At 39.5% G+C, this 27,339-nt stretch overlaps 1 long non-coding RNA gene across 1 annotated transcript; it reads left to right on the forward strand.

The window, feature by feature from the left end:
* Positions 1 to 24,389: 24,389 nt before the first annotated feature.
* LOC110692219 lies at positions 24,390 to 26,952 on the forward strand. The gene is made up of 3 exons (XR_002505423.1): positions 24,390 to 24,896; positions 25,549 to 25,604; positions 26,680 to 26,952. It is a non-coding gene; the product is annotated as an uncharacterized LOC110692219 (long non-coding RNA).
* Positions 26,953 to 27,339: the final 387 nt, after the last annotated feature.

A 27,339-nucleotide genomic window follows, 5' to 3' on the forward strand; every position in this document is an offset into this window, starting at 1 on the left:
ATTCAATTAGCTTTTTTGAATGCATTTGACTTTTATTTGATTCAAAAAGCTTTGTTTGAATGTTTTTGAATTTCATTTGATTCAATTAGCTGTTTTTGAATGTATTTGATTTTCATTTGATTCAATAAGCTTTGTTGAATGTGTTTAACTTTCATTTGATGCAATTAGCTTTGTTTGAATGTGTTGTACTTTCATTTGATTCAATCAGCTTTGTTAGAATGTCATGGACTTTCATTTGATTCAATCAGCTTTGTTAGAATGTCATGGACTTTTATTTGATTCAATTAGCTTTGTTGAATGCGTTTGACTTTCATTTTGTTCAAAAAGCTTTTTCTAAATGTGTTTGACTTTCATATCAAAAAGCTTTGTTTGAATGTGTTTGACTTTCATATGATTCAATTAGCATCGTTGAATGCAATTGACAATAATTTTATTCAAAAAGCTTTGTTTGAATGTGTTTGACTTTTTTATTTTTTATTTTTTGGTAAATAGAAATTTTATTACCAAAAGGAGAGTACAACAAACAAAGAAAGTTGCACTAGCAAGAAAAACCAAACTACACAAGACCCGAAGGTCAAACCTCCCCTAAAACAGTCCAAGGATCTAGTTTAGCCACCTTCTAGGAAGGGTTCTAAATAGAGCCAAGAAAAAAACTGAGTCCAGGCGCTTGAGCACCTTCTAGGAAGGGTATCAGGAGCAAGGACTAGGCAAAGAACCAAACCAACCAAAAACTAAACACAAGCAACTATTACAATATAAAAGAAAAATATTACAAGCAACTCAAAACAGGCTGCAGGCTAAAGAAACACAGGCTGACAGGACACAGGTTAGAAACTAATACAGGCACCAGGAACCAGCAGCAAAACCGGATCACAGAACAGAAAGCACAGGAGAACCAGCCAGGAACAGGACAAAGCTAAACCAAACAAACCCAGCAAGCCAGAAAACAAGAGACATAATGAGCACAAGAGTTCAAATTATAACCCAGCAGGAACACAGCATCACCCTATCTTGTAACCAGAACACAAGAACATCAGCAGAAACACAGAACACAGCAGCACAACTAGTTAGCAATTATGATCAGTTGTTGACTATAAACTGAATCACACCTGCAAGCATCTTTCATTAATCTAGAAGAGTTTCTTTCTGTCATTTGGATTACACCTGCAGGCAACTTTATACACCATATGTCTAAACACAACATCAGCAGGCTCACAAGACCCATTAAACATAACACTATTCCTTTAAATCCAGATGATGTGCACTACTTCAGCTAAGAACATCAAATACAACCTACTAGTGGGATCAGTCCTTTTACTCTTCTTAATAGCCCAATCTACTTCCTGGTTGAACCCTTGAACTGTTTTTTGACAGTTGAGAAGCCTCAAAACCTTAGACCAGATTCTATTAGAGTAATCACATGTAAAAAATAGATGCTGCACACTCTTATTCTCTTGCAGACAGAGGAAGCATACAGGATCACATAGCTGGTTCCAGACAAGAATTCTGTCTTTAGTTAACAATCTGTTCCAATTCGCCAGCCATAAGAAGAACACACTCCTTGGTGAGGCATTGTTATTACATATAATTCTTTTCCAGGGGACTTTAACAACCTGAGCCCTTAGTTTGCCATAGATTTTCTTAACTTGAGCCTTGTTATTATGAGTTACTGAAGTCCAGCCTCCTATATCATCAATCAAGCTTCTTTTCAGAATTTTTCGAAGAACCCAAGAGCATTTTTGAGGAGTTCTAGCTGTCCATAAGTCCTTACCTTTGAAATAATAAACATGCAGCCATTTAACCCATAGAGAGTCAGCTTTATGAGTGATATCCCATAGAATCTTACACACTGCAGCAGTATTCCAAACCTGAAGGTCAATGACATTCCAGCCACCACAAGATTTGGGTAAACATATAATCTTCCAGGCTACAAGGGCTTTCTTTGTAGGGTTTGCTTTCCCAGTCCAAAGGAAGGCTCTGAATCTGCTTTCAATCTCTCTCACAATTTTTTTAGGCAAGATGAATATTTGAGCCCAGTAAGTTTGAATACCAAAAAGTACACTCTTAATCAATTGAAGTCTTCCAGCATAGGACAAAAATCTAGCAGCCCAACTTTCAATTCGACTAGTGATTTTATTCACCAAAGGCTTCCATTGCTGTATTGTCCACTTTTTTGAAGATAAAGGAACCCCAAGATATTTAAATGGAATAGTACCAGCACTCATACCAAGCCCTATAAGAAGGGTATCTTTTTCTTCCTGAGTGACCCCCCCAAAGTAAACCTCACTCTTAAAGAGGTTAGCCACCAAACCAGAAGCCTTAGAAAACTTCTGAAAAGCACAAAACAGGAGCCTAATTGATTTTTCATCAGCCCTTGCAAACATAAGGAGATCATCAGCAAACATGAGGTGAGTAATAGAGAGCTTTTCACACCATGGATAATAGTTAAAATCAGGCACTTTACCTAGCTCATGCAAGCATCTAGAAAGGTATTCCATTCCAATAGCAAAGAGAAAGGGAGACATGGGGTCTCCTTGTCTTAATCCCTTTTTAGCTATGAATGGGGCAGTGGGAATGTCATTAATTAGGACAGAGAAGGAGATAGAGGTGATACATCCCATAACCCATCTAATGAAAACAGCAGGGAACCCAAGCTCACTCATAACAGCCTAGAGAAACCTCCATTCAATCGAATCATAGGCCTTCTTTATGTCAACCTTGATTATACACCTAGGGGTTCTTGAAAATCCACTTGCACCTTATAAGTCTGCTTCCTTTTGGCAAATTAACAAGCTCCCACGTACCATTTTGCTTAATGGACTCAAGTTCACTATCAACTGCTTCCTTCCAAAGGCTTGCATCAACCGAGCTCATTGCTTCTTCGAACGTTTTTGGATCTTCATCTACAACCTGAAGAAATACCATGACCTTATCCAGACCATCCTCACCTTCCAGCTCAGTTAGGAACGCTGTAAGGAAATCAGGGCCAAAAGTTGCTTCCGTTCTTTGCTGTTTACTTCTCCCAGGCTGAGATAACTCCTTAGTCCAACTGGGACAAGTTTCAACCTGCTCTGTAGACAAGGGAATTGAAGAAACATTGTTAGTAACATCAATTTTCTTCAAAGGAAACACTTGTTTGAAGAACTCTGCATCACGTGACTCGCTAATGACATTGTCACCCAGACTCATAAACCTGTAGGCCGCACTGTTCGAACACCGTATCAAACATTCTCGAACCAACTATCGACCGTTTGAAGGAAGGATATCCACCTTCGCTAGACACCTCCACACTTTCAAGTAACTCAGATTTGTAGCACAACCCTTCTATAGCTCGTACGGAGTCTTGTCTAACTTCTTGTGAGTAACTCTGTTCTAAAAAAAATTTGCTAACAGTACAGCTTCCCCCACATGTTGTCTGGCAACCCGGAACTTAAGAGCATTGCATTCATCATCGCCTTCAGAGTCCTATTTTTCCTCTCTGCGATCCCATTCTGTTGTGGTGTGTACGGAGCTGAGACCTCATGAATAATTCCCTCAGCTTCACACACGCCCTTAAGGGAAGTTAAGCCATACTCTCCTCCTCTGTTAGATTGAACCCTTTTAATTTTTCGACCCAACTGATTTTCAATTTCTGCCTTATACACAAGAAACTTGGACTTAGCTTCATCCTTTGACCTTAAAAGATAAACCTTGCAGTATCTAGAGTAATCATCAACGAAAGTAACATAATATCGTTTACCACCTCTACTCTCCAAGTTCTTGAAGTCAACTAAATTAGTGTGAATTAGCTCTAGCAATGCAATTTCCTTATTAGTGACAAACTTATAAGGTTTCTTCACAAACTTAGACTCTGCACAGACTTCACATTTTTTTAGTCCATCTAATGACATATTTGGGAGCAAATTTAAACACTTCATACGTTTTAGTTTGGTCACACCAATATGACCCAATCTAGCATGCCATAAATCAAAGGACTCAATAATATAAGCAGAAGAAGAACTCTTATTAATAAAAGATTCAGTTACAATTTCAAGAACAAAAAGACCCCCACTAAGGTACCCTTTGCCAACATATTCCCCATTGCGGGTTAATACAAGTTTATTAGCATCAAAAACTAACTTAACTCCTACTTGTTAAGCAAAGCACCAGAAATAAGGTTCCCGCGAAGAGAAGGAACATACAATACATTGTGCAGGGCCAGAGTCTTTCCCAAAGTCAGCCTTAGCGTCACCTTTCCTTTCTCTAGTACCTCAGAACTGCTAGGGTTTCCCATGTAGACTTGTTCGCCTTCCTTGGCTTCCTCCATACCGCAAACAGATCCTTGTTGGCATAGAAGTGTTTGGAAGCTCCAGTGTCAACAATCCATTCAGAGTTATTCTCTACAAATTTGACCTCAGATACCACCGCAGAAATCACATCATCATCCTCATCCTCAGCTAGATGAGCCTGATTCTTGAATCTTCCTTTCTTCCCATCGTTGGCTTTCCGATCATTCTTTCCCTTCACCTTGCATTGAGAAGCAAAGTGCCCTACTTTGTCACAATTCCAACATGTGATGTTCTTTTCATCAATCTTGCCTTTAGGCTTGAGGTTACCCTTGTTTTTATCAGAGATCCCTTTGTCAGCTCAATTGTCACCAGATTTCCTGTCATTGTCAGAATTAAATTCTACCAGATTAGCCTTCATAGCTATTTCATTTTTCGGCTTAGAATCCTTAAGACGATTAGCCTCTTCAATCTTCATGTGACTCACCAATTCTTTGAGAGTTAGATCTCTTTTCTTATGCTTGAGATGATTTCGATAATCAAACCAAGATTCAGGTAATTTCTCAATTTAAACATTAGCCTGCGGGATCTCACACATCGTCATACCTTAAGCAAGAATTTCAGCAACATAATTCTCATACACATGGACTTGCTCCATGATAGGTTTCGAATCAACCAACTTAAAGTTCAACCAATTTCCAGTCACATATTTCTTTTTCCCGGCATCATCAACACCATATTTCTTTTCTAAAGACACCCTCATCTCCTTAGCAGATTTCATGTTAACATACAAATCAAATATGTTGTTTTTCATGTGGTTCAGAAGATGTCCCCTAACAAACTTATTATCACGATCAAATTTCTTGATTTTAGATTCATTAACAATAACAGTAGTGGTGCTCTGGCTAGGGTCAAATTCTCTATTCCCAGCAACAGGAGTACTAGGAATTTCAATCACAGCATTTGTTTGAACAATAGGTTTTGGGGCATCCTTAACCAAAACATAATCAACTTCTACTTGTTCAAAAGCAATCAACATTCTTTGTGACCATCTCTTATAATTAATTCCATCAAGATACTCAACCTTAGATATATCTAGGTATAAACGAGTTTGAGAATTGCTATTTGATGAGTCTATTTTATATATATTTTATTCCCCGTCTCACGGTCATGTTTATGCTTATTTGAGCTCTACGAAGCTATTTTTATTACTAATATGCGTTTTCTAATATTTTTGTAGAGTTGGTATTATTTTGTAGGAATTTGCATATTTATGATAATTCTCGAACTTATTAAGCCGCTACGAAAATATTGGAGTTTGATTGTATTTTATGACCGTATATTTGAAGCCCATGGCCGAGCTAGATAAATTTAGTAAGGGCTCGATTCGTTTGGAGTACTAATTTTATTACAAGTTCAATACTTGAATATTAAGAAGAAAGAAATTATGGACCAAGTAATAAGGCCACGGATCAAAACGCAACTTCAATTATAGGCCCAAGTGGAAAGGTCCAATTTTACAAAGAAGTCAGCTGGGTGATCTGAGTTTAAGCCTGCATGTTCTTTGCTTCATTAGTGGGCTTCGTTGTAAAGCCCATTAGACCTTTGTTTAGTCGGTGGACTTGTTTAGCTTAGGATTTCTTTTTATAAATAGTAAGTAGTAGACTAGTAGTAGTACGTAATGAGGGAGAGGGGAGTTAGATTAATTCTTTTAGTCCTTAGTTTTGTTTTCCCGCAGCGTTCGATTAAATCTTTTTGTTATTAGCTTTTTTAATCTTGTTAAGCTTTTCGTTAGGTAGCCTTTGGTAATATTAGTTTTGTTCAGATTTTCTATTCTTACGTTGGATTAGCTTTTCATTAGCTTTAATTGGATTTCGTTGCTATTCCTTTTTCCACCTTTTTTTTTATTATTTCCTCTTGTTACGTTTTTACGATTATATAATTATGCATATTATTGTTGTTTTTCTTTAGCCTTGATTATCATTGTTTTATCTTAGCGTTTATTATTATTGTGTTTATATTATATTTTAATTGCTTTGATTAATTATGTCTTGTTTATTTGCTTTGCGTAGTTTAGATTTAAATATGTGTGAGTAGTATTATTTCTAGGGTTGTGGAGATCCATAAATAATATGAAGGGGTAATTTACTATTGTTGATTGCCAATGCTTTGGTTGATTTCCTATTGAGTGATTTAATGCTATGCAATTAAATTAGGCCTGGTTTAATTATATGATGAAAGGAATGGTGTCCTTCCAACAAGTGTATTATTCTGATAGAGGGTTCAGAATTATTACAGAGCTAATTCTTCAGTAAGGTCAAGTGCTCGGAATGCCTAGGTGGAGGCCGCTTCCGATCAGTAATATTAAAGTATAATTAATATTACAGCTTAATCTTAACTGAACCCTTCGGCTCGAACCCAATCAAACTACCAATCCGAGACGACGAATTAATCCGAAACGATTTAATGAGTCGACAGAGTTTTACGAATACAGACGTCGGATATCGAGCCTAGGGCGTCGAGGCCGAGTGTCGCAAAATCACAAGCGACAAGTACGAGCGTAGCCGTAGCATCACAATGGTCTAACCATGTGAATGCTAGGCTAGTTCGAGCTAGCATGCACCTAGCATGGCTAGGCGCAAGCCTAAGCAAACTAGGTGTGCTAGGCGCACCATCGCTTGCACTAGGTGCTGGCGTGCGTGCGTGCCTAGCATGGCAGCACCATCGCTAGCACCAAGTACTAGCATGGGTGCTTGCCTCGCATCACAGCTCGCTTGGCGTGTGCGAGTGCCTAGGCACCATCGCAGGCCACACGCACCAACCACATCCATCGCAATGCTGGGCCTATGCGTATGTGCGTGTGCTTATGCCTAGGCCTATCGAACAATCGCAGCACGCAGGCCAGGCACCATCGCAGGCCTAGCACCACGCACAGCACCATCGCAATGCCAAGGGCTTGCGTGCGTGCGTGTGCATGTGCACCATCGCCCAGCACGCATGCTAGGGCCTTGAATGCTTAGGCACGCTGGCTGGGCTGGCTGTGCGTAGGGTGCGAGTGGCTATGCATAGAGCATGTGCGAGGGCTGCTAGTGTGTGCGAGGGATTGCGTGGGGGTGCTAGGGGCCAGTGCCAGCATTGCGTGTACCAACGCCCAGCACTAGCACGCAGCACCAGCGCCAAGCATCGCCCAGCACCAGCACGCACTGCCTGGCAAGGGATGCTAGGCAGCTAGGCAGTGCTAGCTGGCAGCGCTGGCTGCCAGCCCAGCGGCCTTGTGCCGGTTTGTGCATGATTGTGGGGACCAATCAAGGGCCTTGGAGGGCAAGGCAAATGGTCCCCCCACCTAACCTTGTTCATCACTCATTAGCATGTGATTGTGCCACTTGTCGCAATGTGATTAACTTAATTATTTATTTAATTTGGAATTAAATAAATTATTGATTTTACCAACTCTCCCACATTAGTGGGAGATTGGAAATCAAGGACCCAATTCCCTATAAATACCTTGCTAAGGTATTGGGAATGGGATAACCTTGAGTGGAATTAAAAGGCAACTCTTGATTTGAGTAAACCTTGATTCGTAAAACTCATAGTTTTATTTGTCCGGGTCTCGACTAACCTTCGAGACTTAGGACGCTCGAGTCGGGTTCGAGGGTACAATCCCGTTGGAGACCTCGTATTTTCGGGGTTCAAGTCAGAGCTCATAGTTGAGCGAAGCACGCGTCAAAGGTATAATCTTTTATCCTTTCTTGTATTTAATTATGTTTTGCTTGTTAATTGCATTTATTATGGGGGCAGGTCTTAACGGGTTTCATTCCGCGTAGTGTGGGTCACTACGAAACCCAACATATGAGTTATGCAATATTGATTCGAGATTCGAGAGATGAGAATTGATGTTTAGACTTAGTTTTAATAGGCATGTTAATTTATAAATGGTTAAGTCAAGATTCGAGAGATGCAATTTAATACCGATAGATTAATTATGTGATTATAATACGTAGCGAAAGCCCATAATCTGGTTAATTTATGCATTAATAATTGATTGTTATGTTTTATGCCGGAGTATTAATTATTGGTGAACCTATGAGCCTAGATCTTTTTGTTATTGCTTATTCCCTTATATTATTTATTGTCATAGTATAATTCTCACAATTCATCCTTGTTTCTTGATAATATAGATAATAATAATTTGTTAGGAATAAAAGAACATTGTTTTCCTGTGGATTCGACCCTACTTCCTATCTATTTTAGTTAGTGGTTTTAGAAATACTTTTGATTAGGTGATACGACTTTAGCCTGTCACTATTCATGATATCAACATATCTAATAATATTATTTCGCTTCTAAATTGTTGGAAAAAATACCTGTTGAAATCAAGAACAAAGACAAGAAATACCGTTACAACTGATCAAGATCCGTCCTCCTTCTATTGTGCTGTGGTTTGGAACCCATTGACTTAGAAGCGAAACACGCCACCACCGGTACAGATATTCTAGTAACGCACGCCCCCCAAGTTTTACACAACGACCTTTGTAATCCGTGTACCCGAACTTGAAGGTTGGAATTGCTCAAGAATTGTTCAAATCTCAAAGGGTAGGTTGTGTTTTGTGTTTAGGGTTTAGGGTTTCAAAGAATGAATTATGAATATTTTTGGTTAGTATATATTTATATATATACACGTGAGAAGATTGAAAGAAAAAAGGAAACCAATCACTCAAACCGCCTCACTACACTCGACAAAACTCGCGCCTGCAGGAAATCCCGCGGGTCTGTCCTGCGACCTCTCATGGCAGCTCACCGAAACTGCCTGCCCGAGGAAAACCCGCACCCAAAGCCCGCGCCTGCAGCCTGCGACTGCGACCACAAGACAGAGCTATGAAACTCACACATAACCAAGGTCGGGTTTTGACGCTTAGCGGCCCATGAACGAGATAATTGAGGAAGGCATTAACAAGGTTAAACATGGCTAAGGCATAAAGGATCACAAACCAAATTATTCGGATGCATTACTAAATTTCAACATATCTGATTTAAATTAATAGCCATATATATTCTAAAATTTAGTTTTATTTAATTAATAGCAATATACATTCTAACATATGAGAACCACTATGTACTTTCTGTAGCTCCACTGTTATATGTATCTGTATTGATTATGCTACTTATGCATTTACTAAATGTATGTAAATGAAACTTATTTGAGCCATTCAATAATTTATTTTATGGAACGGAGTTTGGCGCCCTTAAATAGAATAGGGAGACCTCAAGATCTCCAAAGCAAATTTGGTGAATTTACTATGTACAGCATTGTAAATTATGTTGATTAGTGTATAATCTACCCTAGCTAACAAACTAACGTACGTATCATTTGATTCATTTTTTTTTTTTTTTTTTTTTTTTTGTTTTTGAAGGGTATCATTTGATTCACTTCATATAACTATTACAGTAATAAATATATAAATAAAGATGAATTTTGAATGTCATATAACAACAACATTATTTGACGACCATGATATTAAGGGACATGAACCTTACCTGAGTAATTTAAATATTGTATAGAGTGTAACGGAGTGCGGCCCCTGAATCCGTTGCAACTAATAGCATGGGGAGACCTTGAGATCTCTAAAGCTAATTTGGTCAACCTCATATCTATTTTTAATATTTCAAGCGCACATTCCTCGTGATTAAATGTAATAGCCGTGTAGCAAAGGGTATGTCTCACGTATTCTTCTGTAACCAGGGTCGTTTCCAAAGGTCAGATGGTAATGTTGGTAAACAACAATACACTTTTAGGAACATCTTTACTATTTCTAGATTACCGACACCAGCTGCTACATGAAGAGGGTTTCCGTTGAATGGTTCCCGTGGTTGGAGGAGTTGTTGTGTGTTTTCGAGAGGTAACATCCTAATCGCTTCTCTAAGAAACTCTTCTCTGTTATTGTATGCCGCCATATGGAAGATATTCCCATGACGAAGGTCACCTTTATCATTGCTTCGAGCATAATAAGTCAAGTAGTATTGGATGGGTTTATTGGATTCAACACATTTTCTAAGGAACTCCACATCTCCACCAAGGGTTGCATCTCTCAAATCCTCATCCATTATTTCTAATGAGGCCACGTTTTGAGTTTTTGAGTTTTGAGATTTTGAGTTTTATTTGGTTACCTCTTAAAAAGGGTGTTTGGGTCCAATTCAATTAACCTAATTGGGCCGACCCAAATGATTTAATTAAAAAAGCCCAGTGCAAGGTTCAACTCTCCAAAAGCATGTTAAGTCAACAATTTGGCGCCGTCTATGGGGGAAATATAAAAAATTAAGCACATGACTAAGAGCGGTAAACGCACCAAGAGTGCTAGGAAGGCTCAATAACCGGTTGGAAAGACCATTCCAACAAATTCAAGAGCAAGTTTTCTACGGCAAATCGCCGAGAGAAAACAACTGTGGAGCTGATGAGCCTGCAGCAAGCGGAGGATGAAAGCCTCTGAGACTATCTGACTCGCTTCAACAACGAGTCAGCCAAAATTACAAGTCTGGATTAGGGCCTTGTTGTATTTGCACTACAAAATGGCTTGCAAGCCGAAAAGTTCCTTGACTTCATGGTCATGCATCCCCCGTAGACCTTAGAGGAAGCTTTAAACGCCTCAGATAAGTTCATCCGAGCCGAAGAATGGAACAAGACAAAATCCTAGTATCAATCCGGGGACGAGAAAGTCAAAGGCAACTATCCGAAGGCCAGGGATCGAGGAAAGGAAAGGCAAAAGCCTCAGAACCTTCCTCGGCATCTGAGCCAAAGAAAGAAAAGATCCCCCTGTATACGGAGAGATACGATTCTTATACTCCTTTTACTCTTCCTCGTGCTAAAATATATAGCACGACCAAAGATGAGGGGAGATTCAAGAAGCCTAGACCACTTCCACCGTGGCATCAGCACAAAGGCAAAGACCGATGGTGCGAGTTCCACAAGTCTTCTAGATATCGCATCGAGGATTGTCTAAAACTGAAGGACCAAATCGAGGATCTGGTTCGAAAGGGCTATTTAAAAAAATACCTTGTGGATCGCCGCGAGGAGAAAAAAGTTAAGAAAGATTCTCCGCAAAATCTGGACTTTCTTCGAAAAAAAGACAAGCCACAAGACAAGGACAACCTTGACATCCATGCCATTTCCGGTGGAACCTCTCGGAATGCACTGAAACGCCACTTGAGGGGTCTAACCCATCAAGTAAATCATGTTGAGTTCCGAGCACCTCAGTCTCCGATGCCGAACATTTTGTTCACAGCCAAAGACTACGAGGGGGTGGTGTACCCCCATGATGACCCTTTAGTGATCATAATGGGCATTGCAAATCACAACGTCTGGCGGTCCCTCGTCAACGGCGGTAGCAGGGTGAATATCCTTTTTCGGGGAGCATTCGACCTGCTGAGATTGAAGGCCAAGAACCTAACTCCGGTACCCTACCCAGTATTCGGATTCAATGGCTCTCCATCATATCCCGATGGGAAGATCCTTCTTCCTATCACCATCGACAAAGGCCGAGCACCACGGAGCACCATGGCCGAGTTTCTGGTCGTGGATGTCCCATTGCATCTGTGTACAACATGATCGTGGGAAGACCCCTCATTCACAACGTTCAAGGAGTCGTCTCAACGTATCACCAAATATTGATCTATGTTTTGGACGAGGGATACTCCGAAAAAATAAAGGGCAGCTAAAAGGAGGCCCGAAGATGCAACCACCTCAAACCATCCAAAGGTCGCCGCGACGACCCTGATGATGAGGAGGACAAAGAGCGGGACCGTTGCGCAAAAAAGCCTAAAGGCTTAAGTGCTTCGGCCCAAGGAACCCCAGCAAAAGAAAAAGCTTTGGGGAAGGAAAAGGTTGATTCCGCATCTGAGCCGAAGGACTCAGAGCATCAGCCAAAGTCTGGAAAGCCTGCCGATATTGACAACCGGCCTGAGCGAGAAGAGTCCAGCGCCCAAGCCATGGAGCTGGACAATCAGACTGAGTCAATAGAGTTGACCGAAGGGAATTCTAAAAGATGTGTCAGCATTAGACTGGGACTTGATCCAAATGTTCATGCTGAATTAATTCAACTCCTTCTAGACAAGAGAGATGTGTTCGCGGTCTCGGCAGGAGAAATGCCCGAGATTGATCCGAACCTCATCTCTCATAAGCTTAATGTCGACCCAACATGTCGACCAATTAAGCAAAAGAGGCGGAATTACTCCGCCCAAAAGAGCCAGGACATCGCAGCTGAAGTCAAAAAACTTCTGGATGCAGGCTTTATTGAGCCTTGTCAATATCCAGAATGGTTGGCTAATGTGGTGGTAGTTCAGAAGGCAAATGACGCTTGGGGAATGTGCGTTGACTTCACAGATCTGAATAGGGCCTGTCCGAAGGACTTTTATCCTTTGCCGAGGATCGATCAATTAGTAGACTCGGCGAGTGGGCATACTCTACTCACTTTTATGAACGCATTCTTGGGGTACCATCAGATCTTCATGCACCCCGACGACCGCGCAAAAATGACCTTCGTTACAAGCGTCGGGGTGTACAACTATAAAATGATGCCCTTCGTATTGAAAAAAGCGAGGGCAACTTATCAAAGGCTGGTTGATCAGGTCTTTGCCGAGCAAAAGGGCCGTAACATGAAAGCCTATGTTGACAATTCTATCGTCGAAAGCAAAAAAGATTCAGACCATGTCACGGACTTGGTCGAAACCTTCGTCACCCTTAAAAAACATAAAATGAAGATGAATCCGAAGAAGTGTGTCTTCGGCGTGAAGTCAGGAAAGTTCCTCGACTTCATGGTCAGCAAAAGGGGGATTGATGCCAATCCCACCAAAGTTCAAGTAGCTCTGGATCTTCCCGAGCCGAAAACAAAAAGGGACGTTCAGCGTTTCACTAGCAGAATGGCTGCCCTTTCCAGGTTCATCTCTAGAGCCTCGGACAAGGGGTTGCCTTTCTTCAAAGTGCTTAAACTCCCAAAATCAAAAGAGATCATCTGGGAAGACAAGCAAAAAGAGGCCTTTAAGCAGCTTCGTGAGCACCTGGCTCATCTCCCAACACTGACAAGACTTAGTCCTGCCACTATAAGCACTATGTTGCTAAGGAAAGAAGAAAAGATTCATCAACCGATCTATTTTGTTAGCCACACTCTAACAGATGTCGAGACACGTTACCTTCTACTTGAAAAAGTTGCGTACGCGGTAGGGTAGCCGCTCGGAAGTTGAGGCCCTACTTTGATTCCCATCAAATAGTGGTGTTAACTAATCAGCCGCTGGAAAAAGTTCTCGCCAAGGTAGAAAAATCTGGTGGACTAGCAAAGTGGGCTTTCGAGCTCACTGAGTTCAGTATCAGCTACCAGCCGTGGGCAACTATCAAAGCGCAAGCCTTAGCAAACTTTCTAGCCGAGTGTTCTTATCAAGAGACACTTGACGAGCGAAAAAAAATCTGGACAGTTTTCACGGATGGATCTTCCACCGTGAATGGTTAGGGGCAGGGGTCATCATAGCCTCTCCCGAAGGCAAATCCTTTAAATATGCACTAAAATTCTCGTTCAAGGCTTCAAACAACGAAGCTGAGTATGAAGCAGCAATTGCTGGTTTAGAGCAGTGCATAGCATTGGAGGCCGAGCATGTCCGTTTAAAGACGGACTCTCAGCTTATCGCAAATCAGATTCGAGGTGATACGAGGCCAAAGAGCCCTTAATGATTGCTTACCTCGCAAAGATCAAAACTGTCATTGCGAAGCTGAGAACTTTTGATGTCGAGTTGATCCTAAGGGGTCAGAACGCACAAGCCAACGCACTCTCCAAACTTGCATGTTCAACTCTAACCGAAATGAACCGATCTGTATACATGGAGGTGCGCCGAGAAAGAAGTGTGGACCAAGAGCTTGAGGTTTCCTACGTCGCACACGAGCTGAGTTGGATGGACCCCATCCTAGCTTACAAACATTGGGGAGAGCTTCCCGAGGATAGAAACTTAGCCTCTAAGATAAAAAGAATCAGCTCAAGATTCATCGTCTTCAGAGGAGAGCTTCTGAAAAAGTCCTTTTCAGCCCCACTATTGAAATGCGTGGGTCCAACAGATGCTGACTATATCCTTCGGGAAATTCATCTTCGTATTTGCGGAAACCACATAGGGGGAAGAGTCTTAGCCCATAAAGCGCTTAGGGCTGGATATTTTTGGCCAACCATGATCATAGATGCATAGGAGTTGGTCAGAAAATGCGAGAAATGTCAAAAGTTCGCACCAGTTATCCATCAGCCATCGCCAGATCTTCAGCTAATCCTAAATCCCCTCCCAATAGCTCAATGGGGATTGGATATTTTGGGACAATGCTCCATATCAAAAAAGATGGCTAACAGTCATAATAGACTATTTTAGCAAATGGATCGAGGCCGAAGCAGCTTCAAACATTACAGAGCAAACAGTCGGGAAATTCATCTGGCAAAACATCATCATTCACTTCGGGATTCCGAAAGTTTTTGTCTTTGATCATGGAAGGCAATTTGATAATCTGCCGCTGAAGCGGTACACAGATCAGTTTGGCATTAAACTGGCATATTTTGCAGTGTGTCATCCGCAAAGTAATGGTCAAGCCGAAGTTGTAAATAAACAGATCCTTAACGCTCTCAAGAAGAGGGTTAAAGATCAAAAGTCCAAGTGGATGAAAGAGCTTCTAGGAACCCTCTGGTCACTTTGGACAACCGAAAAAGAAGCAATGGGACATTCACCTTTTGAGCTGGTGTATGGATCCGAAGCTGTCCTTCTAGTGGAAATAGGCTCAGAAAGTCTACTAGTGAATCTCTTCTCAGCCGAAGAAAATGAACAACTCTTGAAAGAGTCCCTTGACTTCTTAGACGAGATCAGAGATTCAGCTCGAGATAAAATGGTTGCATACAAGCAGAGAATCAACAAATTTTACAACCGAAGAGTTCGTGCAAGACTTCTCAAAATTGAAAATCTTGTTCTTCAGAATGCTACTGTTGTGTAAAAAGGCCACATTCATGGGAACTCTCGACCACTTGGGAGGGACCCTATGAAATATATGATGAGCTTCAGCCAAGCACATACCGACTTTTGCAGTTGAATGGGATTGAGTTGAAAAATCACTAGAACGCTGATGTACTTAAGAAACACCTTGTGTAAAGCCCTTTGGGGAAGAACAATCTATGTAAGTACATCTCCATCACTAATGAAAGGCCTTTGAACCACCATTAATTCAAATTCGGTAAAGTTTCTATTTTTTCTGTCTTCCATGGTTTTTGCAAATTCAAGGTTTTCGTTCGGTGCTGTCCGAAGTATTGCCTAATGAAACATTATACTTTGGCAAGCCGTAAAACCTTCCATGACGAGGATAAATTATAAAATCCCGAAGTATTGCCTAATGAGGTCTTCTTCGTACGAATCAGTTCCTCCAGGCAAAGAGGTCATAGGCGCATCTGAAACATTGCCTAAAAAATAGGAACTGATAAAGCCCTGAAGTATTGTCTAATGAAGCATAGTACTTCAGATGAGTCAGTTCCAGGTGATGATTGTACCCCCAAAGTATTGCCTAATGAGGCATTGTACTTTGGATTGATCATTGCCCCGGCATCGTGTTTCGGATAGTCGTTCCCTCGGATGAATTATAAGGATCAAAAGAGTATTGCTCGCAGAGTCTAGGGGCTCTTGAGCAAGAAATCAGACCATTCGAAAACAAAATAGAAGAGAAAAGAAAAATGAGCAGAAACTTTGAAATCTGGATTATTACAAAAATTTTGCCAAGACAAATTCTTCGGCGGTGCCGAGGAATTTAATGCAATTACCTCAAAAACCTAAAGACTTCATCTTTATATTTCTAAGGGGGGCAGGAGGCACTCATTTAGCAAGTTCCTAGCCGAAGCTTAGCACTTGGAAAAATTTTCACAAGTTGAAAAATCCGAGTAAAAAGAGCAAGGTAAATGGAATGCAAGCAAAAACAGTGCACTCTCAGCAAATAAAGAAGTTCTCAGCCAAAAATATCTCCAAGCCGAAGTTCTACACTTAGAAAAATTTCGAAGAAATTTAGAGAAGCAACTAAGTACAGAAATCAGAAAAAGCTGAGAAGAACTTCAAATATATTAAAAATGAGGTTTTCAAATGTCAAGTACAAAGATATCCTAAATCGGCAGCCGCCCACAAGCGGAAACACAGCTGCCGAAGTAAGTACAAAGCAAAAAAAAAAAAAAAAAAGTTTGTACATATTCTAGGCAAGCTAAAGGCAAAACAGAGACAAAAGCAGATGCGGCGATAATTTGTTAAGCATAAGTTGATTCGCAAGATTCTGTAGACGACTGCCCGAGTTCCTATGCCTCAGCATTGTCGGGATCAGCGCTCGGAGCCTTGGAGGCCTCTATGCTAGCGGAAGACGAAGCAAGCTGAGCTGTATCTTGTGCTTTCCTTGCAACCTCTCCTTCTTCCTGAGCTTCGGCTTCAGCTTGACGAGCCAAGAAAGCAACTTCAACTAGGCTGGCCTTATTCATATGTGCATCATCTGCATCCATAGACCAAGCCTCAGCTAAATCCCAGTTAATTTCGGGATCAGCATGAAAAGCCAATCGCCGAGCAACTTTAAAGCCATTCTCAAAGCCCTCTTCATACTGCTCTTGGGTGTAAACCCGAACTTCTAGCAGTTGTTGAGAAACTTCGAGTTCAGCTCGAATTTTGGCAGCTCCTTCTTTCTGGGCCCTCAGCTCATCCCTTAGCCCAACCCGTTGGTTCTCGTCCTCAAGCTCAAATTGCTTCACCTTGGCCTTGGCTTCAGCTCGAGCAATCTAACCCATGAAGTCCTCGACCATGAGGCGCCGAGTCTCAACCTCACTCTGAACCCTCTACTCTATCCGAGCCTTTAAGGTCAGCAATATTTTCGGCCCCATATTCTTATATTAGAGCACGAACTTCGTCCAACCATGGAAAAACGACCTGCTCTAAATCCTGGCAGAAGGTGCGGAAGTTGGCAATCATAGAATTGATCTCAGCCCTAAGGGCTGAGGCAGCTTCTTCAGCGTCCAACCTCTTCAGCTCAAAGATTCTAGCCTGGCTATCAGCCTCTTCAGCCTTGTCTGCTTATGCTTTCAGTTCATCATTCATCTCCACAACCAGAAAGTGGTTATGAACGACCTGCAAAGATAAGGAAAATAAATAAGCCGAAGTAAAAAATTTCCGAGCCGATGCTCAGTACTTAGAAAAATTTCGTAAAAATTCGAAAGGAAAAGCTAAGTAGAAAGGGCGAGGAAAAAGGAGAAGAAAAACTTGAAGAGCTAAAATAAAAAGATTGAGTATGGCAAGATTACTTGCATCAGCAGCCTTTGGTTCTCCAAAAAGGGGTCTAGCACTCTAGCAAGTGCCTCAGATGCCCCTGATGCTGCTCCTGCAATCCAAGCTTTGGCCCTTTCCAACTCCGGCATATCTGGAAGATTTCCGAAGTACTCAGTCGCCGAGCTTCGCTTAGATTCGAAGAGATTTCAAGCATGCTCGGGAATAGGCACCAAGGGGGCAGAACCGAACCCCATTTCTGAGGACTGAAAAGTCTTAAAGGACTCAGCAGTCGAGGTAGAAGGTACATTAATATTTTTAGCCTCTTCAGCCTTCTCTTCTACCACGGTCTCCTTCAGACCTTCCTCGCTCAGAGCTTCCACTTTGTCCTAAGGATTGACGAACAATGCATCAACCTCCTTCCGGATCTCATCAGAGAAAGGTTTGTCTACGTGCCGAGGGGCAAAAGGAGGGGTGACGGGCGTTAGAACGGTCGCACATTCCACACTCAATCAAATAAATTTATAAATCCTAAAACTAACCCCTACACAAGTCTAGTGGTAAGTTCGGAGTCGAACCACAAGGAACGGTAATGCTAGATTGTTCTTAATCTAATGCCTAAGCTATGCCGAAGTCGATTTACGGATAAAGGACACTACAACTACACTAAAACACATATAAAGAACAAGGTATGATAAAGTCTACTAGGGGAAAAGATCCACTTTGAACAATTAACAAGTTAATGGGAATCGATTTGATAATCAATCATGCAAAGAAAGAATTAAAATGGGAACTAATTACCATCAAGAGCAATCTCTCAAATTCCTAGCCTAGATCCCTCATTGACTAGGTGCATAGAAGAAATTTACCCAAAATGCAATCAAATATATAAATTCTAATTCACAATCCCTTGTCAAACTAGAACTAACATGCAATTAAGTTTGCTATCTTGGGAGATCAATCCAATCTAAAACAAACAACATGCCATCATCAATTCAATCAATTTAATCACACAATTATCATCAAATTTATCTCAAATAACTCAATTAACCATAACAAAGCTTCACTCAACACCTAGTAGAAGGAAATCTACTCAAACATGATTAACAAAGCAATTAATAAAGCATAAAGAGAGAAGAGAGTAAGAAATGCTCATTGATATAAAATGGAGATCTTCAAATCATCAAATTCCTCCTTTGATTATCCAAAATCCATGAAAACCATTGTGCTCCTCACTTTCTCTCTCCAAAATTTGAGAGTTTCTCTCTCTAAAAACCTAAAACTAACCTAAAAACTATTCTAAACTGAAAAAAAATCTTTTCTTTTTAATGAGCAAAAAAAAACTATTTATACCCGTTACAAAATTGCTTAGGAAGCTCCGCAAAAAGTCAGCTGAAACGGGAAAAGGTCCGACCGAACTCTGGGTAGGTTCGGTCGGACTCAGGGTAGGTTCGGCCGAACTCAGGGTAGGTTCGGTCGAACCTCCCTGATCCTTGTTTGGTCGAACTTTCCTGGTTCGACCCCTCCTGTAAACATGCTGAAAACTTGGTTGAAACTGCCTTGGAGGTTCGGTCGAACTTTTCAAAAGTTTGACCACACCTAGGTTCGACCGAACCTCTTAGAGGTTCGGCCACACCTCCTCTTGAACTTCCTCTTCTTGCTTCCTCTTCTTCCCTTTTGCTCCTCTTGTCTTTGTCCATGCCTCCATACTTGGCCAAGGGGCCTCCTACCGTGCTTAGGACCGTCATGGAACCTGCAAAAGATAGCAAAGATCACGAGAGCATGGGGATGATAAAATTATGCATAAAGATTATCAAAACAAGCGCAAATAAGCATACTTTTCATCCATAAAAGAAAAGGAAGCCATAAGAGGAGAAAAGAGGTAGAAAACCTAAGAAAAACAGGAGAAAAGAGATCAATACACTACCCCTAAGGGTAACATAAATGTCACTCATCAAGGGGTCTTTGTCAAATTTTCCACCTCGGCACGGATCTCAAGAGGGGGAAGACTCATCTCTTTCTATTCCTCCGGCTTGTCCTCCTCAAGCCGAGGCTTTTCTATTGGAGAAGGGGTAGCTTGGAATTGCCAGGCAGAACAACTCGCCTCTTCTTCTTAGGGCCCGTCATTTCTTCGTCTGAAGAGAGATTTAACTCTCCTCTATTCTCTTCTCCTTCGTCAGACTACAACAGAAGGAATAGGGGGGGCAAAGAGTGGTATAAGCAACAAAAAAGAAAAAAAAAAGACCAAGCCGAAGCTTAGTACTTAGACAAATCTTGAGAAAATTTCGAAAGATAAAAGCTAAGTAGAAGGAGCAAGGCGAAAGGAAAAGCAAAAAAGAAAAGAAATCTAGACAAGTCTTGAAGCCATACTGAAGTCTTCAGTAGACGTTTATCTTCATAATCTTCCTCTTCCTCATCTCTATCTACCCTCGGCCCAGCTGTAAAGGTGGAAGGCTCAGCTCCGCTTCGGGAGATTACAACGGCGATAGTTGCAGCTGCGTCTTCTTCGGTAGAGTGAAGGAAAAACGGGTCGATTTTCTCGAACCAAGGCTTCCATGTCTGGTACTCGAGAGCACTGACAATCTGAAGCCTCCTTGGATTAAGGGAAAGGGCCAAGTCCTTTGAGTTAGTTATCTTCAGGGTGTTCGTGATTAGATTCCTTTCCTTGCTGATCCCAAGCACTTTGTAATCAACGCCCGAGTTTTCTTCGCACAACTCTGAAAAATTAAAGGGACAACATTCTGCTTGGCCGAGAACGATTAAGCATCAGAGAGCAAGAAAATAAGTGAAAATAACAAAGCCTCGACCCCAGCCGAATATTTTATCGCCTTGTATCTTCGGCTGAGGCCGACAACAGCGAGAATCTTCTCTTGGAAGATATAGTGGCAGCAAAGCAGCCGGATGGCTGGCATATTTGCCATTCGGCCAGTAGCCCCAGGTATATGACTTTGTCTAAATAACTTCATCTGCTTGTGGTCAGCATCAGTGAACTCATCAGGGCCAATGCTTAACATTTTAGGGTCTGGCTTCCTTAAATATCGAGGACCGCCGAAGTAATTCAGATGATCTTCGTCTGAAGACGCTTGGATCCAGATCCACTACCCTCTCCAATCCTTGTTTGAAGTATCACTTGGATAGGTTGAAAGAAACCCCCTTTCGTCTTCAATTTGCCACTAGCCAGGGACATGCCATTTATTGGATTGGGTGTTCGGCATCAACTTATGCACGCTCGGCTCAAGCCTGTGAAACAAGCAGACCCATAGATAAGTCATTATCCTTCGGATGCTTACAGGAGTCAACTGGTCAGGGAAATATTGTACCCATTCAACAACTTCACAACAAAGGCATAGGCAGGGAACCAAAGCCCATATTGAAACTGCCGAGTATACACCCCGATATATCCGGGTAGAGGACGATGAATTATGTCCTTGGTAGAGGGCATTCGGCACCAATACCCGTCCTCCTCCATTATGCCATAGAACACTTCAAGTTGTTCGGCAAATCAATACTTTGCGTCATTCTCGACCCATTAAGAATAAGGCGCAGTAGTCATTACGCCCTCATTCTCCTAGACATCAATCCACTCCCTTTCCTCGGGAGTTAACGGCCTAGACGCCAAAGTCACTCTTCGGCTAGAGGTACTGGCTCCTTCAGAATCTCTCGGGGGTACGCTAGTAAGTGGCACAGCCCTCAGCGCAGCTCCCCTTGGGATAGCAGCAGGCCCAGTCCTAGCATTAAGGTCTTGGCCACTAAGAAAGGGCATCATTGCCAAAGGGCAATTCCGCCTCGGAATCAATTGCGGTACTTCCCCCTCCTCTTCCTCAACAATTGGTTCAGATTCAATACGCCTTTTTCCTCGGCTGCCGGCCATTTTTGAGCAAAGGAAGTGCAAGAAATCGGAAAAAAGAGGGGTACTCGAAAAAGTAAAGAAAACCAAAGAAATTTCAAAGAAAATTACCTTTATCAAGCGCGGAATTTGCCGATCTTTAAGTTCGGGGCAACAGATTTTACTTTAAAGCTTCGGATTTTTGGGAATAAGGAAGAATTGAAATTAGGTTCTCAAGGGTGTTGGCAAATTTCAGGGAGTTTGTGTTTGCGAAATGTGCTAGAAAAAAGCGGTGAGGGTGGTTTATATAGGCTTGCTGGAATCAAGAATTCCATGAGCTTAAAACCGCCAAGAACCCCACTAATTCCTCTTAAATCTAACCGTTAAACACATTCCCAAAGTAACTGCCCACTAAATCTTCTACCTTCCCCAATTATCCTCCTTAATGACAGTTACCACGTCATTAACTGTCTGAATTCCCTTTCCAAATTACAATCATTTGTTTCCTTCCATCTTACAAGTCAAAACCTGATCCGTCATCTTTCCGAATCGGGTCTAGGGGGAAATTTGTTTGGGTCCAATTCAATTAACCTAATTGGGTCGGCCCAAAGGATTTAATTAAAAAAATCCCAATGCAAGGTTCAACTCTCCAAAAGCATGCTAAGTCAACAAGCCCAGTCAGCATAGCAAGTCCATCTGACTTTAAGGGCCCAGTTCTCCTCTATTGAGCAAATGTATAAAAGTCATCAATGGTCTCTTCTTACATTCATTCACGATCAGCCTCAAGCAATTAATTCTCTTGCATAGTATTTACTCTCAATACACTGAATGACTTTAGCATCGAAGGGGGCCTTCCTCGGCAACCACCCGCGAGGCTAGTTTACGTGTGTTTGATGTGCTGGAAATCCTCGGCCCAATCATCACTTGGACCGACATCAGTCTTCTCCCTTGAAAAGGGCCTGCTAAAGGTCCTATTGTTTTCATCCAAAACAAAGGGTATGGTAGAACTGTAGCTTCGTTCTTCTCTATTATCTTGTTTTGTACCAATATTCATGCTAACAAGTATTATGACGCCGAATAGTAATAATTAAAGAATAAAGGATATAACTACGTCATCTAATCATGTTCTAACCATTACTCGTATTCAATAATCTAATAATCAAATGTCAATATGGGTGTGTGCTAACTGATTCAAACATATATAGCACTTGCAATTAATTAAATCCATAAATATATATAATAACTAAAGTCTTTGAGTTGTAATGGTAGTTTCAAAAAATAGTTCCTCCATTTTGTTTTTTAATGAAAATATATAATACTTTGTCCGTTTCATAATGATCATTTTATTTTTGAAATGTTGACATGCACTATTTTAAGATGACATAAACTTCTATATTGTATAACTTTAAATATATAAAATATAATATAGTTATGTTAACTCGTATTTGATTCTCATAGAATATAAAACATATTTATGGGCCTCAACTATCAGTTTAATCTTTTGGTTGAGATGGTCCTCTAATATGGTATCGAAGCTAATGTGACATAAAGGTCACGGGTTCGAAGCTTATCCACCCCCCACTTTCAAGTGGAATATTTCGCGCAGGGTATGCGGAGGGCCCAATACTTCATCCACATTTCAAGTCCAAAGAGCTCTCATGTGAGGGGGCGTGATAGAGTATAAAACATATTCTTGGGTCTCAACATTGTTGAATTCCTTATCACCAACAAGGAAATCGATATATTTATTTTTCATATATTATTTTAGATCATATTTAACATAGCTATTATACTCACTATAGAATCAAATACGAGCTAACATAACTATATTATATTTTATATGTTTAAAGTTATATAATATAGAGTTTATGTCACCTTAAAATAGTGCATGTCAAGATTTCAAAAATAAAACGATCATTATGAAACGGAAAAATAATTATAAATTTTCATTTAAAAACAAAATGGAGGAACTTTTTTTGAAACTATCATTACAACTCAAAGACTTTAGTGATTAAATATATATTTATGGATTTCATTAATTGCAAATGCTATGTTTGAATCAGTTAGCTATCACCATTAGCTATGTTAGCTATGATAGATATATATACTTAGCTATGTTAGATCATATTTATTTTGATATATAGCGATTTGCGGTGTGGTTTATAGCCCAAACCAAAACCAATCCATATTAATTTTATTTGGGATTTTTCAAATCGCATCGCAACATATAATTATTTGGTCAAACCAAACCACATCGTTTTTAATTCGGTTTTTTATGAAAAAAAAACCTAACCACACCACAATTATTAGGGCATAGTGTTTTGAGCATTGATTTGTAACTTTTTTTGAGCCTAACTCAAGATAATCTATCTTTGGCCTTATATAGTAGGACTGAAAATCAGATTTTGACTATAATTTAAATATGGGCCTATAATTCAGTTTGAATTTCGGTTTTTCAAATCCTAAAACCAAAACTAACTGCAAACCGCAATTTTTTTTTGTTTATCAAACCGCACCATCCATATTAAGAAAAAAACCGAACCACATTACTAATTCGGTTTGGTTTGTAGTTTGGTTCGATTTTAAACCGTATTAGTTTCACCCCTACATCATGTCACTAATTTTTGCAAACCTTTTCAACGCTTCAATGGTTTCTGTCCTTGCTCTCTTTGTCTTGATAGTAGATAGTATTGCTAATGGTGGAGGTCCAGTAGCACTACAATTAGAAGTTGGACTAGGTTCCTCTTCATTAAAATAGACTTCTTGTTCTTATCCTCCTCTCTCTTTTTGCTCCATCTCCTCGAGCACATCAAACATATTTTTTGATACAATTACGCATTATTAATTATGGATCACATGATACATATATATATGATTCTATTTTTTTGACACAATTTATGTAATACTCCGTATTTTTTTTATGTATTTTAAATGATTTAATTAATTATAAAATATATTTTAAGGGTTCAAGTATTTTAATTAAATATTTAAAGGGCTAAAGTATTTAAATTATTGAGTTTTATAAAAGTATAATTTATTTTGGGCTAAACGTTTAGTAATTGTTTGGCCTCATTTAAACAATAGTATGTAAACAATCCTTATATACTCCTAGTGGACTCATCCATCTCATGTAAGTAAGCCCAATTCTTTTATTTGAACCCTTGTGGGTCAAATATTTCATGACTAAAGTCGATTTATTTATTAAGCCCAAAATTTAATCTATACTCTCTACTCTATAAATATCCCCCCAAACCCCAAAATTTTCCCACACAAAGAGACTCAAAAGTCAGATTTTTCGAGGTAAGTGTTATTTTCTTTGTTTTTCCTTATTTTATTTTCTTTGTTTTCTTTTCTTAATTTTACTTTTCTTTTCTTCTTTTTCTTGTTCTTTCTTTTCTTTTCTTTGCTGCTCCTTGCTTCATGCGTGAATTCTCACGCATGGGAGTGCCGGCTCCCCTTGCCACATCACCACCTCGTTGCCACGTCACCACCTCCGCACCCTCCGCCGGCTGCCACCCACGGTGGTCATACTCCCTTCACTCTCCTCTTGTTTAATTATTATTCCTATGATTTATACTATGGGTTTTTTATTTTAATTATTGAAATATGATTAGTAAGTTTTACAATTGTCTTTTAATGATTAAAGATTATAAATTTCATATTATAAAGTATTTTTAAATTTCAGATTTTATAAAGTATTAAAAGTTAGGCTTTTAATTATTAAAGTGTTGATTTTTAGGACTCTAACTTACAATTGATTTGGGGGTTTTACATACCTATTGATTGTAAGTGATAATAAAGCTTAAAGACTATATTTTTATGGAGTTTTAATGAGTTTTTAATAAATTAATATTGCTGGAATTTTATTATAAGCACTACTTTTTTGTTTTAATAAAAAAGGGTTAATTACCCATAAGTAGAGAAGGTTTTAATTGATTTTAATGGAATTTTCATATTTATTTGAAGGGTTTAAACCTTAGAAAGTGTGCTGGAATTTTTAAAAAAACACCATGAATGAGTTTTTACTTTGTGGTTTTAATTACCCACTTAAAGAAAGAGTTTTAAAGGTTTTAAACCAAAATTTCAGCTTATTATAGAGGGTTTTAAAATGTTTAAAAGTTGTTGGAAATTTGTGTAATCAAGGGAGTAATTGAGTTTATGTATTTGGTATTGTAGGAGACTATAAGTTGAGTAATTTTTAGCATTGTGGCTAGTTGGAAAGATGATTTAAGGTACGTTCGCGTACTTAGTAATTACTTGAATATGTAGAAGCATGCTAGACTTTGTTTAATTAATTCCAAGTAGTATCATGATAGGTGTTGATTGGAATTTGTTGATTGGATTGACGTTGGTGAATGATTTGTGATGTATGAATTATTTATGGTGAATTGGTGATTGGAATTAATTATATTGGCATGTTGGATATGAACCACACTTTTATTATTGGCATGATAGAGAGCATGTATAATTAAACTAAATGTTTGATTTAGGTTGGAATATGAAAAGAAAATTTTATTATTGTTCATATAATTTTTATTGATGCTATAAGTATGGGGAAGGAGCTATTTAAGTGTCTATGTATACGAGGGTTAAATTATATTTTGGTGTCTAGATGCACTTAAGGTGTTTTAAGCACCGAGGGATAGGATTTGCGGCGCATTATGCGTTTAAGGTGTCTTTGACACCGAGCTAGATTAAAAAGGGTTCAACGATTAAATTATGTGGTCACTAATTATTCAAGAACTAAATTGGTATGTTCGATTGTTTGAATAAATTATAATAGTTGATTGTGTTGTGATTTGAGAGTCATCACCAAATCTAATAATATGTAAATAATGTAAATTGAAAGAGATTACGCACCAAAACTCTTGGAACGTATATACCTTGAGTTTGAACATATGGGGGAGTTATGCGACTATATTTGACTATAACTTCTACTGGGAGTAAAGGACGTTGTATATTCCTTTTTATTATCCGCAGGAATTCCGCCACTTATAAGTGGTTTATTTTATACTTTCACGGTTAGCTCCCGTGTTAGTACCCCTTTTATTGGGGAAGTTTAGAGGAAAACCCGTTCGATGCGTTATCAAGCTAAATAATTGGACTAGTTATTGGTCTAGGTTAGTCTTGAATGTTTGTATGCTTGTAAACAGCTGCAACAAGGTAAGCTATGTGTTGATAGGATGAAAGCATGTTAGTGTGTTTTATTGCGCTTATGTACTTAGCATTGCTGATTGTGTGTTTGTATGTTTGTTTGGCCTTGTCTTTATCTTGGCCCTACAACAACCCATTTCTAATGGCGAGTAGTGGGGACAAGTAGAGAGAAGCTTTCAGGTGATGAAGCATATCAAACATGATAGGGTTGAGCGAAGAGGGTTACATGTTTCTTTGTTTATTATTTATTGTATTAAATTATTTATGTAAGTGTTGACACTAACATTAGTTAATGTTTATATTTACTTTGGTTTTGAAGGGCCTTTAATGGTTCCAAGTTATTGTTTTAGTGTAAGTTGGTTTTAAAATTTGAGTTGATTTTATTAAACTTTATTTCATTGAATTTCTTACAAAAAAAGAGATAGTCTTCCGCTGTGTGTCTTTGATATTTGCCTTAGCCGTTTTCACGGTGGCGGTAAAGTCATGGATTTTCCTATTCTTTATTTTTAAAAGGAGAAAACAGTATTTTAAAGGAGAGGAATTTGTAGGGTGTTACAAAGTGGTATCTGGGAGCTTTGGTTGAGATTTTTATTACCACTAAAACTAAAGACGTGTTTTAAAGTGTTTTGTTTTAAATTTGGCCAAGTGCTTGTTTAATTAAGTATTTTAAAAGAGAGTTATTTTCACTTATTTTAATTTTTGAAAAACTGAAAATTAATTAATTTATTTATTTTTAGAAAAATCTAAATTTTTTTTTTCGTTTGGGCATCCGAATTTTTTATTTTTTTTTAATTTAGGGTGTTTGAATTTTTT

The sequence above is a fragment of the Chenopodium quinoa genome, unplaced genomic scaffold, assembly GCF_001683475.1.
Source record: "Chenopodium quinoa cultivar QQ74 unplaced genomic scaffold, ASM168347v1, whole genome shotgun sequence".
Classification (NCBI taxonomy): Eukaryota; Viridiplantae; Streptophyta; class Magnoliopsida; order Caryophyllales; family Amaranthaceae; genus Chenopodium; species Chenopodium quinoa.